Source organism: Sceloporus occidentalis, unplaced genomic scaffold (assembly GCF_023333645.1).
Source record: "Sceloporus occidentalis isolate IW3139 unplaced genomic scaffold, rSceOcc1.0.p SCAF_57, whole genome shotgun sequence".
NCBI classification, from domain to species: Eukaryota; Metazoa; Chordata; class Lepidosauria; order Squamata; family Phrynosomatidae; genus Sceloporus; species Sceloporus occidentalis.
Genome location: NW_028317037.1, coordinates 5,289,843 through 5,306,414, shown reverse-complemented (window position 1 = coordinate 5,306,414; position 16,572 = coordinate 5,289,843).

The window sequence follows — 16,572 nt, the reverse complement described above, 5'->3', positions numbered from 1 at the left end:
TCCAAAGGCTGGATCCTGGAGGGAAGGGGCTCTGGCTCTGTTTCCTTCATTGCAAACAGTTGGTCTTCTTTCAACTGGGATGGACATCCTATCGCCCACCAGATGTTGACAGACTACAGCTCCCATCATCCCCTTGGACAGCATAACAAATGAAAGAAGGATGCTGGGAGTTGTAGTACACTGACACCTGGAGGCCAAAAGAAATCCCATCCCTAGTTTTTGGACTAAGCCTTGTGCGTAATCCCAGCTAGAGGGGTTTGGGGTTGGTTTTCTTAATGAAGAAAGAAGGAACCCAAGACAAGAGCCTTTTCCTGTTCCTTCGTCTGTTCAGTTGGCTTCACTCTGGAGCAACCCTAAGAAGGAGGGAACTCCAAAGACCTTGTTATTAACTGACTGAACAAGGTCTTGCAAGCTGAAAGTCTTCCTTTCCTTGACTCAGTCCACCTCCAGCCACTCTTTCTCTTTCCTGATGCCTTCCACTTTACTGACCATCCTCCTTTTCCCCAGGGAGTCATGTCATCTAACTATCTGCCCAAAGTACAATAGCTTCATTGATTTGTTTGATCTTCTAGGAAAGGTTGAGGCTTGCTTTGCTCTGAGAGCCATTGAATTCTATCTTTGGTGGTCCATGGAAGACTGCATAAGTGTTGCACATGTAAAACACCTCCATTTGTACTTTCTGCAGGTGTGCAAAGAACCAAGATGGCCTCCAAAGGAAGGAAGAGAGGAGAAACTACCCTCAGTTCCTCCTTTGAGGAAGAAAATGGAGGAAAGAAGACCTTGGGACAGTAAATGTTCAGCCCTCCTTTTTTGAAGTAGAGCCATTGGGAATTTGAGAGACTGGGATGCAATGGGGGTCGGTTATATACAATCCTCTGTCTTTCAGTGATTAGTTGATCCGTGGTTCCTGCCATCTTGCCCTTGCTTCCCCTCCCAGCCAATCAGGGCCAAGGATGGCGGGAGGGACTGTGATTCCAGATGATCAGTGCCAAGGATAGATTGAGGGATTGGGATTCCAGCCAACCAGAGCCAGGGATGGAGGGAGGGACTGGGATTCCAGCCAATGATGGCCCCTCAGAGTGTCCTCAGGAGGACTTCTTCTGTTCCTGCCTTTGTCCTTCTTTGGAAAATTGATTAAGGGAGAAAAAGGTGACAAATGCAATGAACTATAAGGGAAGGTTATTGTTGGGGTATCTTTCCCCTTTTGTTGATTTGTTTTTAGTGGTTTTAATTCTGTGGAGAGTTTGTTTAATTGGGTTTTAGGAATAACCTTTTGAGGTCTTATGTTTTTGCATATTCTTTGGTCAGCATTGGTTTTAATTCTTCTTAGCCACTCCTGCAGTCCCAGGGCTGGGGAAAAGACAGAAGGTGGGTGGGTGGAAGAATGATGATGAAAGCAGAGGAGGAGAAGGATCCACTCTTCCCAGAGCCACCTCCAGCTCTGTCCTGTTTTGCCCTTGCAAGGCTAGCCAACCCTCGGTCCAGAATCTCAGTGTTTCAAGCACTGAGTGAAAGGGAGAAGGGATGGTTGTCTCACCAAGTCCTGTGTAGCAAAAGCAGTGGTGGTATAATCCAGTCCACCTTCATCACGAGGCTTCAGTCATTCCAGTCCATCAGGTTCAAAGGGGAAATCTGAGAGTCCTCCAGGTCCGAGCAGAATTCCAGGTAACAGGCATTCAGCCAACATTCAAGGCAAGAGCAAGGTGTCTCCCAAGCACCATGGATGATTCTCAACCATGCTGGACCGAGGGAGGTGCTGGGATATTTCTAACCCATCTGGGTCTCGCATGTTCTAGCTAGTGGCTTCCTACTTAGCCACAGAGAATGCCCTTGTCTCTCTTCTTCTTGGGGACTCTCTGTGGGAGTAGGCCCCAGTCAATCTGGCTCTGGAGGAGGGAAACCTTGCTGCTGGAAACCTGACCCTGGGACTGGCTGCAGGCTTAACTCCGGAGGATCTGGATAGTGGCTGCAGCCCTGGCGTGTCCCTGGGATCTCAGCCTCCACCTCAGACTCAGAGGACAGACCTGGCTCCTGGCAGCAGGGCATGGCAAGCCCTCACCTGGAGCGCCACCTTCATTTCAAACCCCAAAGGGGGAAAGTTCCCAGAGACCTTCCCTGCAGAGTCTTGTAGGGCCAATTGGCTGTGAGGTTTGAGGTGCTTTTGGTGAGATGCAGTTGTAGGGCAACACATTTGGAAGGCACTCATTTGGGGAAGAGGAAGAGAGAGGGAGGTGCGGCGGAGAACAGGAGCCGGAATCACCTGTTCCTCTGGATAGAACTGGATTGCAGCTCCCAACAGCTTCTAGCAAGCATGGGCAATGGTGAGGGAGAGTGGGAGTTGCAGTCCATCAACATCTGAAAATCTACCTGATTCTCATCCCTGTTGAAAAGGTTGGGTTGCTTTTAAGGAGTTTGGGGTGTGTGTGTCAGAATCCACCTTCAGTCAAGCATTCAGGGTGTATTCTGCCAGATAGATAGATAGATAGATAGATGGATAGGTAGGTAGGTAGGTAGGTAGATAGGTAGGTAGATAGATAGATAGATGTATAGATGTATAGATAGATAGATAGATAGATAGATAGATAGATAGATAGATAGAGATAAATAGATAAACAGACAGCCAGACAGACAGATAGATAGATAGATAGATAGAGGGACAGATAGATAGATAGATAGATAGATAGATAGATAGATAGTAACGTTTAGAATAGGGGGGGATGCCGCCATGGGGACTAAGCCGGATGGTCACGTAGGGCATGGCAGTTAGGCAGTTTATGAGGGGTTGTTGGGAATCTGAAACCAAACCTGTATACAGCCTTAGATCTCTACTTGGTAGAAGAGCCAGGAACCAAACGATCAAACCGCCATTCCTTTCCTCCTACAGATCAAAGGGAGGGATTCTACATCAAAGGCAGAAGAGTAGGGTACCAACTCAAAGGGAGGGGTTTGGGGAATTTTAAGGTTCTGACTGTATTTGGGACCCTCAGTTTCGACAAAGACGTGGCAAGAATACTTACTCCCAAGTTCTTCAATAAATTTTCTGTATTACCTGAAGTTTGTTGTGGATTTTTGGTCAGAGTATTTCCAAAGTCTCACAGGGGGGTGGCTTGCCCCCAAATTTGTTGGGCAATCAGCTCAGGACTGGCATCTCTGCCAGGATGATGTTCCTGCCACCCTCACGCTTGACCTCGCCTTGAGCCAGGGAGAGCTGCCACACTCAGAGGCATTCCTAGTATATTTGTGCAAATCAATCATCAATCATCCCTCTCTCCCACAGCCTTTTCGGGTCCAGCGGAGCTGCTGGACAAGCAGAAGAGGGCGAGGCTCACTTTCTCTTGCCAGACCCATAACTTCAGCACCCCTTCCCAGCAGCGCACTAGGTGATGCCCCCTGCACCCTCCTGGCAATGCTCTTGGCCATCTTTCTGGCCTGGGCCAGTCAGGCACTGGGCCGTTTCCCTTCCTGATCTCTCACACCAAGTTATAGTCGGTGCCCTGACTGAGGTTCTCTGGACAGTGCTGGAGGAAATGCTTGCCTTTGCATAGAATGGGAATCTCTGGCTTCAATAATCTTATTCAAGAAGAATATGCGAAGATTCTGAGGAAGTCAGTGAGCATGTGAAATAAAAGTACTGTCAGTCCTCGGTATATGCTGGGATTTGGTTCCAGGACCCACGGTGGATGCCAAAACCCATGCATGCTCAAGTTACAGTGGACCCTTGTTATACGCTGGGGTTTGGTTCCAAGATCCCCTGTGTATTACAAAATCTGTGTATGCTCAAGTGCCATTCAATACAATGACAAAGCAAAATGGTGTCCCTTATAAAAAAAATGGAAAATCAAGGTCTGATATTTGAAATTTATACTTTTTTTAACATTTTCAAACCGTGTATCCTTGAATCTGTGTATAAAATAATCCATGTATAAGAAGGGCTGACTGTACCTTAAATACAAGGGCATACTAAAATAGTGTCCCTTAAATAAAATAAAATAAAAAGAGTTACTTTTTGGAACTGATAAATTTTGAAAATATTTTCAAGGTCTGGATGCTTGAATCCATGGACAAACATCCCTGGAAATTAGCTGGGAAACAAAGCAGTCCCAGATTGCAAGCAGACCTCTAGAAATTGCCTTTAGCATCCCAGGGAGTCTTGCCAGCTGGTCCAGAAACATTCTATCTAAGCAGAAAGGCAGACTAGTCCATCTTCTGGGATTAAGCTGGAGCCACGTCTAGCCAGCAAGAAAGGTCTGAAAGAGAAACAGCATGGTGCCATGGACTGAGGGCTGGACTAGGACCAGGAGGCCAGGATTCGAATCCTCACTTAGCCTTGGAAATCAATGGGTGAGCCTGCATATATCACACTCTCTCAGCCTCAAAGGAAGGCTCTTCTGAATAAATATGGACATAAAAGAGACCCCTACGACTAAGTATTATACAGTGGTTTGAGTATTGGGCTAGTACTCTGAGAAAGTTTAAATCCCCACTCGGCTATAGAAACTCACTGGCTGCCCTTGGGCAACTTGCACTTTCTCAGTCTCAGAAGAAGGCAATGGTAGCAAGGTTTTTACCAGAGGACCTCAATGTGTGGGGCGGATTGTATGGGAGAAGGCGATCCCGTAAGTAAGGTTATAACCAAGACCTTGTACTGTGCCCTGGAATTAATAGGCAGCCAATTAAGAGATTTTAATATAGGTGTGATATGGTCACCTCTAGATCTTCCAGTGACCACTCTGGCAGCCATATTTTGGATGAGTTGAATTTTCCAGACTTGGTACAAGGGTAGCTTAGGTAGAGCGCATTACAGAAGTCAAGACGTGAGGTTACAAGAGCATGCATGATAGTTTTCGGTTCTACAGGTTCCAGGAAGGGGCACAGTTGGCATATCAACCGAAGCTGATAACAGGAACTCCTGGCCATCGCATCTATCTGAACTCACATCTGGAGCAACGGATTCAGGAGCAACCCCAAACTGCAAGCACAGTCCTTTAGGGGAAGTGTGACCCCATCCAGGACCGGTTGACAAACCTCCATACCTGGATTAGGATCTCCATCAAGTACCTCGGTCTTATCTGGATTCAGTTTTAATCTGTTTCTCCTCATCCAGCACATTACTGCCCCAAGACATTCATTCAGAGGGGAGATGCCTTCCTTAGTTGATGCAGAGGTCTGGGGCATGAAGAGATATAGTTGGGTGTCATCAGCGTACTGATAGCACTTCACTCCATGTCTCCAGATGATCTCTCCCAGCAGTTTCATGTAGATGTTAAACAGCATTAGTGACAGGATGATGCCCTGAGGAACACCAAATTTAAACTCCCTTTTAAAGGAACAACTGTCCCCAAGCATCTCTGTCTGGAATCTGCTTGAGAGATAGGACTGAATCCACTGTAATGCATTGCCCCTGATCCCCAATTCCCTCAGGCTTTCCAGAACGATACCATGGTCGATGGTATTGAAAGCCACTGAGAGATCCAAAAGCTTCAACAGGGTCACACTTCATCTGTCGGTGTTCAAGCAAAGTTCATCTACTAAGGCGACTATAGCATTCTCGACTCCGCATCCCATCTTGAAGCCAGTTTGAAATGGATCTAGATAATCTGATTCTTCCAAGAATGCTTGGAGTTGAAGAGCAACTTCCTTCTCAATCACCTTGCTTAGAAATGGAAGATGGAGCTGTAATTGTTCATGTCCAAGGGATCTAGGAAGGGCTTTTCCAGAAGACGCTGAACCACTGCTTCTTTTAAGCAAGATGGAAAATAGCCCTCCCTAAGAGATGCATCTATGATACATCTCAGGTCAGTCCTAAGTGCATCTCCTCCTTGGAGGACTAGACACGAAGGGCAAGGGTTGAGAGGGCAAGTTGTCTTCTTCACATTTCCAAGGAGATTGTCCACGTCCTGAGTACGCACAGATTTAAATTAATCCAGTATGATCTTATTCACGGAGTTAGTGGACACCTCACCTATAGCCTCTGGAATAAGGGAAGGAATACGCCCTTTCTTCCTTCCTTTCGGAATGGAGCCCAAGCTGCGGAGCTAGACTCAGGAAAGGCTATGAAGACTCTGCTTTGTACATATAGCTCTTTCTCTCTCAGAGTGTGTATGTGTGTGTGTGTGTGTGAGAGAGAGAGAGAGAGAGAGTGTGTGTGTGTGTGTGTGTGTGTTTGCCTCTGCTGTTCTTATAGCTGGGAATGGAGCTGAGGACTGAGGAGAGAAGAAAGTGTCAATGTTGTGCAAATGCAGAACTTCTTTGCATCAAAGAGTCCAGTGTGTTGAAATAGCAAAGAACTTTATTGAGAACACATACAAGGAATTCAGTGGTTAAGCCAGAACTACCCACCCCAAGCCAAACTATACATTAAAACCCCAAAACCTAAAACACCACCCTCTTCCCAACCTAGCCCCCATCTCCAGTTCCTACAGTCTATGCCCCACAGGTAACAAGGCCCCCTTTGCCACCCCCAGAAACTAACCCCCTTTCTGGTAATATCGGCCCCCAACTTTCTTCAGCCTACATCTCACCCATTGCAAAAACTAACATTCCCATAACTATTCGAGCCAGCTGTAACAAATCCCACCCCTCTATTTCGCTAACCGATACCACAATCTCCAGTCAAATTTATAAACTATGATCTATACTAACAGCAATGAAAACCTAAACTTAACAAAATATAACTTTAAAACATAAACAGACTTATCCACAGACAAACCATAGACATATGGATAGACAACCCTTACAAACAAAAGCATAAGGGCCTTTTCACTGCTGGATTGAAAATATATTTTCTATATTAATTCTTGAAAAAATAATGTTAGTTCACTTCTGGGATTTGTGTGGCTTCTCTACTGTGTGGCCTCTTTGATGTCTTACTAGGTGTGACTTCGACGAAAAACATTTCCGACAATGCTGGCATTTGTATGGCTTCTCTCCTGTGTGGACTCTCTGATGTGTCACTAGGCTTAACTTCTGAGAGAAACATTTCCTACAATGCTGGCATTTGTATGGCTTCTCTCCTGTGTGGACTCTTTGATGTCTTACTAGGTGTGACTTTGAAGAAAAACATTTCCCACAATGCTGGCATTTGTACGGCTTCTCTCCTGTGTGGACTCTCTGATGTGTCACAAGGATTGATTTACGAGAAAAACATTTCCCACAATGCTGGCATTTGTATGGCTTTGCTCCTGTGTGGATTCTCTGGTGTCTCATTAGGTGTGATTTCAGAGAAAAATATTTCTCACAATGCTGGCATTTGTATGGCTTTGCTCCTGTGTGGACTCTCTTATGTGTCACTAGGTACGATTTCAAAGAAAAACATTTCCCACAATGCTGGCATTTGTATGGCTTCTCTCCTGTGTGGACTCTCTGATGTGTCACTAGGTTTGACTTGAAAGAAAAACATTTCCCACAATGCTGGCATTTGTATAGCTTTGCTCCTGTGTGGACTCTCTGATGTGTCACTAGGTTTGACTTGAAAGAAAAACATTTCCCACAATGCTGGCATTTGTATGGCTTCTCTCCAGTGTGGACTCTCTGATGTGTCACTAGGCTTGACTTTAGAGGAAAACATTTCCCACAATGCTGGCATTTGTATGGCTTTGCTCCTGTGTGAGATCTCTGATGTATCACTAGGTATGACTTTGAAGAAAAACATTTCCCACAACGCTGGCATTTGTATGGCTTCTCTCCTGTGTGGACTCTCTGATGTTTCACTAGGATTGACTTCCAAGAAAAACATTTCCCACATTGCTGGCATTTGTATGGCTTCTCTCCTGTGTGGACTCTCTAATGCTTGACAAGGACTGACTTGTAGGCAAATCTTTTTCCACAATGCTGACATTTATGTGACATCTTTCTTGTGTGGACTCTCTCATGACTGACAAGTTCTTCTGTAAACAAGGACAATGACAGACAAGACTGAATCTCAGTGTTAAGAGAGGAAGGTGTTACCCCAAGATTTAGCCCTACGTTCACCCCTCCCTATTTCAGGTTCAATTAATAAAGTTGGTGTGAGTGACCTGAGCATGACACTGTTCTGGATGCCCCCAAATCCATATAATGATTGTATCCTTACTCATAGGAGCTAGCAAAGAAGAGATTGTAGGGGAACTTCCATGAGGAAATCAGTGGAAGCAGATAGTCAGGCAGTTGAAAAATATTACAATAAATATATGTAAAAATACTTTGATTGAAAAGTGGCATCAATTCCTGTGAGACTGCCATTGAGTGCTGAGTCAGAGCACATGGCATGATGCAAGCTAACTGCAGAGGATGCTTCATGCTGTCTGGCACCAGGAGATGACTCACAACCAATACAATATACAGCTAAAAAGCCAATGTCATTCTAGGTTGCATCAATACGAGTAAAGTTTCTAGATCAAGGGATGTAATAGTGCTACTCTATTCTGCTTTAGTCAGAATAATCCTGTGTCCAGTTGAGGGCCCCACAATTTAAAAAGGATGTTGTCAAGTTGGAACATGCCCAGAGGAAGGCAGCCAAAGTGGTGAAGGATCTTGAAACCATCAAGCCCTTTGAGGAGCGACAGTAAGAGCTCTTTGACAGTGCAACTCCCTTACTTTTGTGGAATCCTCTTCCTTGGAGGTCTTTAAACAGAGGCTGGATGGTGTTTGGAAATGTATTCCTGCAGGGCAGAAGGGGGTTCAACTGGATGGCCCTTGTGGTTTATTCCAACTCTATGATTCTATAATGCTAGTGGAATCATAGCACCATGATAATTTAGCACAAAAGGGACCTCAGTCTCATAGAAAGGACAATGGATTCAGGTTCCTTACCCACAGAAGCCACATTCTCATAATTCTCCATCATTACACAATTGTACATAAGTCTCTGCTTCTTCGTCAACAGATTCCATTCATCCTCAGTGAAATATACTGCCACATCCGCAAAGGTCACCTGCAACAGAAAACAGCCTTCATCCAGAGAGTGACGAAGGAAAAGGGGAGGAAATCGCATGGTGCAACCCAAATATTATTTCATCACTTCATAATTCAGTGCAGGAAATAAACTTTAAATTATGTTAGCAAGCAAAAACCTGCTGCCTTTAAATCTAGTTTGTCTCGAATCCTTTCAATATAATATACTTAGGGAGCTGGACATGTTTAGCCTGGAGAAGACAAGGTTAAGAGGTGATGTGATAGCCCTGTTTAAATATATGAAGGGATGTCATATTGAGGAGGGAGCAAGCTTGTTTTCTGCTGCTCCAGAAAACAGGATCCGGAACAATGGATGCAAGATCCAGGAAAAGAGATTCCACCTGAACATTAGGAGGAACGTCCTGACAGTAAGGGCTGTTTGACAGTGGAACACACTCCTTCCTCAGAATGCAGTGGCGTCTCTTTCCTTGGAGGTCTTCAAGATGAGGCTGGATGGCCATCTGATGTATATGCTTTGATTGAGAGTTCCTGCATGACAGGGGGTTGGACTGGATGGCCCTTGTGGTCTCTTCCAACTCTATGATTCTAATATCATAAACAATATAATTTAGGCCATTGCTGGGATATTGAAGATGTATTAGGATACTCACTATCCCAATACATACAGAACTTTTAGCCACCAAAGAATTATAGTGCATTTAGAAATTTCTTGCCACATTTCAGAGGCAAACGTCATTTTTAATAACAGTTTTGGGGAGCACACTGGGATTGAGGGCCACTGGGGCTACCCCATATTTAGATCCAGAGATGTTCCCCCATATCCTCCAACATTGCAGAGATGGGAAAAGCAAGACACATGTGGAGAAGCAATCCAGAAGGCAGTGAAGATGGCCAAAGTTGTATATGAAGGAGGTCACACAAACAGGGAAGGGCACAGAAGTTTGCTTTTGCTTCAGCCTCCTGGGAAGGGCAATATCCTGCCTCCGTCTTTCCTCTCTTCTCCCCACTTTTGAGTTGATGGGGTGCAAACTGAATGGCACTCAGGAATTGAAGTGAGCTGAGAAGGGGGAAAGTGGGAGGATGAGAGAGCAACCGGGAAATTTTTAAAAGTCCCTGAAAAAGTGGGGTGACAGGGGGTTAACCAGGACTGTCTCTGCCATATTGGGAGAATATGTTCTCCGCTTGCTTTCATGAACTGACCTAGCAGTGACACAGATGAAATTAATAGTCAAGAACTTCAACTCACCAAAGAATTCTTGTACCTCCGCAGCCTCTTTTTCTGGGAGCCCAACTCCCTCTGCTTGGCCTCTCTGTCAGCCATCAGGTGGGCAGGGGTCCTGGTGGTCTTGCACTTGGGTCACTTCCAGCAAGAGAGGTCCAAAGCTGTGTAGAAAGAAGCAGAGATGAAGTTCCTGAGAAAAGGGACCAGGGTTAGGATTGACTTGGCAAGAAACCCTGCAGCACTCAAAGACACAGAGAATAGCATCCTGCTGGTGACATACGCAGGTGACACATGCCTCCTTTGGGCCGATGCAGAGGTGGGCATCCCCTTCCTCCCTCTGCACCAAACAAAGCCCCCTGGACTTAGCATACACTCACTGCAGCTCCCCTACACAACAGATACTCCATGTCTTAGTAGAGTGATGGGGGATTAGGGGGTGGGGAATTGGAGAGGGCCCTGGTTATGTCCCTGTAGCTGGATGTGAAATGAGTGCATCATAACTAAATAAATGAATAATCTGCTGAAACCTCCAGAGGTCCCCAGTGCTTTCCAGCATCAGCCCCTTTCCCAAGAAGGCTGCATCCACACTGCAGAAATAAAACACTTTGACACCGCTTTAACCGCTCAGTGCTATGGAATCCTGGGATTTTACCTTTGGGACACTTAGCCTTATCTGCCAGAGAGCTCTGGTGCCACAACGAACTACAAATCACAGGATTCCACAGGACAGAGCCAGGAGAGTTAAAGTGGTTTCGAACCGGATTATTTCTGTAGAGCAGATACAGCCTACATCGCTTGTAAAAGGTTAGAAGCACCCAAGTCTTGTTTTTACTCTCAAAATAATGGTTTTCCTTTTAAAAAATAAGTGGTTTGTTTTAGTCTGTAATCCTTATTTTTGTTGTTCTTGTTTCTTTCTATTTTTATTTGGTCATTTGAGACGGCTTCCTTCTTGAGTGAAAATCTCTTAATAAGAAACTGGAGAGACTTTTAAAACCTCCCAAAGGAGCTACTTTTGACCTCGTTTGGGGACAAGCCTCCTCTTAGAAGCCAAAGCCCAATGTTTGTGGAGAATAAGAATAAGGCTTGTATTAAAACTATCCTCCCCATTTCTTCTCCCTTTTAAAACCCATGTTCCCTTTTAAAACCCATGTTCCCCAGAAGGAGCAGAGCTGTGTAATAAGAAAAGACACACAAAGAGACACACTTCCTTCCTTTTGGCCCAAGGAACCTGGCCTCCTTCTGACTCTGGAGCCTCAGAAAGAAAGAGAAGCCTCTGTTCAACTGAGGCCTCAGAGAATGTTCTGGAACATTATTCCCCACAGTCACAAGCAGCACAAAATGGCCACCAGAACACAAAATGGCTGCCAATGGCTCAGCGCTTGGCAGTTGTCAGTTTGAGGCCTTCAGGGAACCCAAAATGGAGGTTGAAAGGGCCCCAAAGTCGGAAAGGACCCCAAATAGGATTTCCAAACCTTAACAGCAGCTAAAATCTTTGCTGATACTATAATACAGAGACTGACTGAGATACTAGAACATGGCCACATAGCCTGAAAAACCCACAAAAAACTATCACTGAGATACTATTTATAAATATTTTTATGTCTTTATAAATAAATAAAATTTAACAATAATACTACGAAGAAGAAGAAGAAGAAGAAGAAGAAGAAGAAGTTGCAACCAGGAGCTAGTTCTCCCAGTGGTTTTTCCCCCAGGAGCCCCCTTCTCCTTCTCCTTCTTCCCCTGAAGAATCCTCAGAGGCCTCTCTGCTCATTCCTCCTCAGGCCCTTCCTCTATGCCTTCCTACACCTCCTAGGACTGCAATCCTGGCCCCACTTTCTGGGAGTTAAGTCCCACTGATTTCTGGTTCAGAACACACTGCAGGGATGATGATGATGATGATGATGATGATGATGATGATGAGTCTCTTCCTTGAAAAGCACAAAGCCTTGTGGAAGCTCAAAGGCTAACAGAGGTCCAAATCACACGGTAGAAATAACCCTCTTTCAGACAGCTTTAACTGCCTTTGCTAAGTGCTAGGGAATTCTGGGGATTGTAGTTTATTGTGGCACCTCAGCTCTCTGACAGAGAAGGCTAAATGTCTCACAAAACTGCAGTTCCCAGAATTCCCTAGCATTGAGCCAGGGCAGTTAAAGCAGCCTCAAACTGGACTATTTATGCAGTTCATTTTGGATCTCTGTTAGTCTTTGAGTTTTCACAAGGTTCTGTGGTTTTGGGAACAAGAAACTAATTATCATAATTGTTGATGATGATGATGATAATAATAATGATAATAATAATAATATCTCATTCCCCCTCATAAAGTGACACAACTGAAATTACAAGTTTAATAAAATTAAATTATAACATACAAAAGTATACATTAAAATAAAAGTAAAAAGAATTAAACTTATTCAGCTCCCCCTCTGGAAAGTGGGAGAGACCTGAAAGGGACTTGAAATGGGAAGAGAGGAAAAGAGGGGAGATGCTGAGGGGGAGTCTCTCATGTCCTGGAGTTTGCACCCATTGCTCCGTCTCCCGGTCTCCTCCGCTGGGAGGAAGGGAGCGTGTGGAATTCTGGGAAAGGCTGGCAGTTGGCTTGGAGCCTGAATAGGTTTCTAGAAGGCTGGTGGCTTTGACTGTTGGCTGCTTAGGAAGAAGGGCTCATCTGGATTTCCCTGGCAGTGAAGGAAAGATGGGTGCCTCAATGAGGAGCTCTCAAATTTGGTTCCAATGTGATAATGATGAATGAAAGGCCCCCAGGTTGGAGTCAATGATGGGGGGCTGGAAGGTCTTCTGTAGGGAGGCAGCCTTGGGGGATGGAAGCATCCTTCATATGAAAAGGGCTCTTCCGGCTGCCAGGCCTCCTCTCCTCTCTTCGGAGTTTCTGTGGGGCCATGATATTTTGGAGGGGAATCCCAAAGGGAGTCTGTGACCAAGGAACCTCAGAATATGATCAAGATTGCAAGGTTCTTCCTGAAGAAGGAGAAGCAAACTAGGAGAGGCTGCAGCTGTTTACTTTTGCCTGAGCCTCTGGGAAGGGCCCCTCTTCTCCTTTCTCCTTGGCTGTCTTCATGGAGGGCAGACTGCTTTTGCCCTTTGGACTCAGTTTGCAGCAATGGCAATGAGCTGAAGAGAAGGGAGAAATGGCAGGAGGAGGAAGAAGAAACCAGGACATTTGAAAAGTAGCTGAGAAGGTGGGAGGGCAGAGGATGAATCAGGGGGAATGTCCCTTCCAAACTGGGAGAGTTGGAGGGCATGCAGAAGGAGCTGGGCCTGGAAATGGAGGAGGAGAAGGGGGCTTGCAAAATGACATCCATGGATGAGAAAGCTGGGCCAAGTCCATGAAATGAAATGGCCCAGTGAAATGGTGTCCATAATATAGGAGCCAGTGTGGCATATTGGTTTGAGCATAGCTGAACTATGTCAGATTTGGAATCCCAGCTCTGCCATGGAAAACCATTGGGTGACCTTGGGCAAGTCACACTCTCTCAGCCTCAGGGAAAGGCAATAGGAAAGCTATTCTGAAGATATTTGCCAAGGAAAGCCCTGTGATAGGCCTGCCTTAGGGTCACCATAAATTCAAAACGACTTGGAGACACACAATAATAACAACAACAAAAGCAACGTCTGTTATGTAAAATGGCAAAACCAAGAATTGCTCTTGGAATTTACATTATTTTCTATATTTTCAAGCCTTGAATGGTTCAGTCCACTGGTAAAGAAATCTGTAGATAGAGAGGGCTATTGTCATCATAATAATCATCATCATGAAAAAGTAGAGGGTCTTCTTTATCAAATTTGTACCAGGAGGCCGACTAAATGGTGAAGCGTCTGGAAACCAAGACCTTTGGCTTAACAAGGCTACAGGCCTCTTCCCCCACAAAAAACTCTAATGCACCCCTGAAAGGAGCTCCTCCCTCTCACTTCTTCTTTTTGTGGAGAGCCCCTTCTCCCCTGCCAATGCCCCTCTCTCTTCTCCTCACAACCACAATCACAACAACAACCCTGTGAGGTTGTTATGCCAGGCAATAGAGACCTGTACCTCCATGATCTCCTTCTGGGTCAGAGGAGGGGGATGGAGGGAAGGCCTTGGCAGCCATTGCTTTGTGTGTGTGTGTGGGGGGGGAGGCAATTGCCTTCATGCCATAGACCAATACTTCCCCCAAAAGAGAGTATTCTTTGAAGCCTTTCCTCCTTCCCTCCATGGCCACCTTTCCCTCCTCCTTCTAGGCCTGACCCCCAAAATCACCTTTCCTCTCCTGGCAATGGGAAATGGGGGCTCTAAGACTTTTCCTGTCCCCCTCTGAGAAGCAGCTCCCCTACACAACAGATACTCCATGCCTTCTTAGAGTGGTGGGGGATTAGGGGATGGGGAATTGGAGAGGACCCTGGTTATGTCCCTATAGCTGGATGTGAAATGAGTGCATCATAAATGAATAAATAAACAAATAATCTGCAGAAACCTCCAGACGTCCCCAATGCTTTTCCTCATCATCGGCCCCTTTCCCAAGAAGGTGTCCTCCACACAACAGAAATAAGGCACTTTGACACCGCTTTAACCGGTCAGTGCTATGGAATCCTGGGATTTTACCTTTGGACACTTAGCCTTCTCTGCCAGAGAGCTCTCATGCCACAACAAACTAAAAGGCCCAGGATTCCATACAATGGAACAAGGAGAGTTAACACACTTTAGAACTGGATTATTTCTGTAGTGCAGATACAGCCTGAGTCGGTTGTAAAAGCACCAAAGTTGATTTTTATCCTGTTAAAAATGGCTTTGCTTTTTAAAAATATAAGCAGTTTGTTGTTTGTTTGTTTGTATGTTTATTTGTTTCATTCTTGGTAATATGAGTTACTCTGGTCTGTCTCCTTCCTTCTTGCCTGAAAATCTATTAATTAGGAAACTGGGGAGACTTTTAAAACCTCCCAAAGGAGCTCCTTTTGGCCTTTTTTGGGGGACTAGCCTCCTCTTAGAAGCCAAAGCCCAATGTTTGTGAAGAAGAAGAATAAGGCTTGTATTAAAACTATCCTCCCCTTTTCTGATCTGTTTTAAAACCCATGTTCCCCAGAAATAGCAGAGCTGTGTAATAAGAAAACCCTCTCAGAAAAGAGACACAAAAGACACACAATGAGACAGTCTTCCTTCCTTTTGGCCCAAGGAGCCTGGCCTCCTTCTTTCTCTGGAGCCTCAGGAGAGAAAGAGAAGCCTCTGTTCAACTGAGACTCAGAGAAGGTTCCGGAACATTATTCCCCAGAGTCACAAGAAGCACAAAATGGCCTCCAGAACACAAAATGGAATTCTGGGAAATGTAGTTTTGTGAGACATTGAGCCTTCTCTGTCAGAGCGCTCTGGGGCCACAATAAACTCCATTTCCCAGGATTCCCTAGCACTGGGCCAGGGCAGTTAAAGCGCTCTCAGACTGGACTATTGCTGCCGTGTGTTTTGGACCTTTCTTGGCCGCAAAGTGTCCATAGCCTGCAATGCATCTCCTAATTCTGTTGACAGTCCCTCCCTCCCAACACTTTCTCATTTCCCCCCAAAACCAGCACAAAGCTGGCAGATGGAAAGAGGTTTTAAAGCAGCATTTAAATCTGCCATATTTGTTTTTAAAAGACTAAATGTCCCAAATGCTATTATCAGTTTTGTAGCTATTATTACAGAAAGACGTAGAGTGCAAACTCCTCAAGTACCTTTATTTTCTGGAGTGAGATGGCCTTTTCCAACTGACTCTCTGTAATGATCTCCGGTGGTCCAAGCAGCCAAACTGCAGCCCTGTAATAATAATAATAATAATAATAATAATAATAATAATAATAATTTTATACCCTTTTCTTCAGCCAAAAGGCTATCAGAGTGGATTACAAATTGTTAATTAGACATTTAGACATTATGGCTCTTAGCCCAGCAGACCCTTAACTTCCTTAAATCACGCTGCCATCATCCAGTGAATTATAAAAGGGCTTCCCTTAACCTACACTGGGACCAGTTAAGGAACCTTATTTCTCCTTCTTTACTGATCTTCCCAAGCATCAGCTGAGCCAAAACACGTGTAAAAGGAGTGTGAGTAGTAGATACTCCAAGGAGGTATTTACTATAGATAACAAAATATAACTGAAATATAAGTCATACAAGATATTTAGAATCTTGCAGGTACAATATTTGTAAGTATATAATATTCAATTCATACAAGGTATTAAAAAAATAAATGAACCCAAGCATCAATTCATATAAGTGTCCAATTCTGAGACCCAAACGTCCAATTCTGAGACTAATTTCCAAGATCCACTCTTTAACTCTCTCTCTCGATCTCCAACCGACACAATTCCCCCAACTGTCTCTTGGTCTCTCAGGCCTTATATCTCCTTCTCACGGAAGCCTCCAGAAGAACCTTCATCTTGCTCTCTGATTGGTCAAGTGAGCATTCTATAGTAGTGATATCAGTCTGTATGCAATGTGG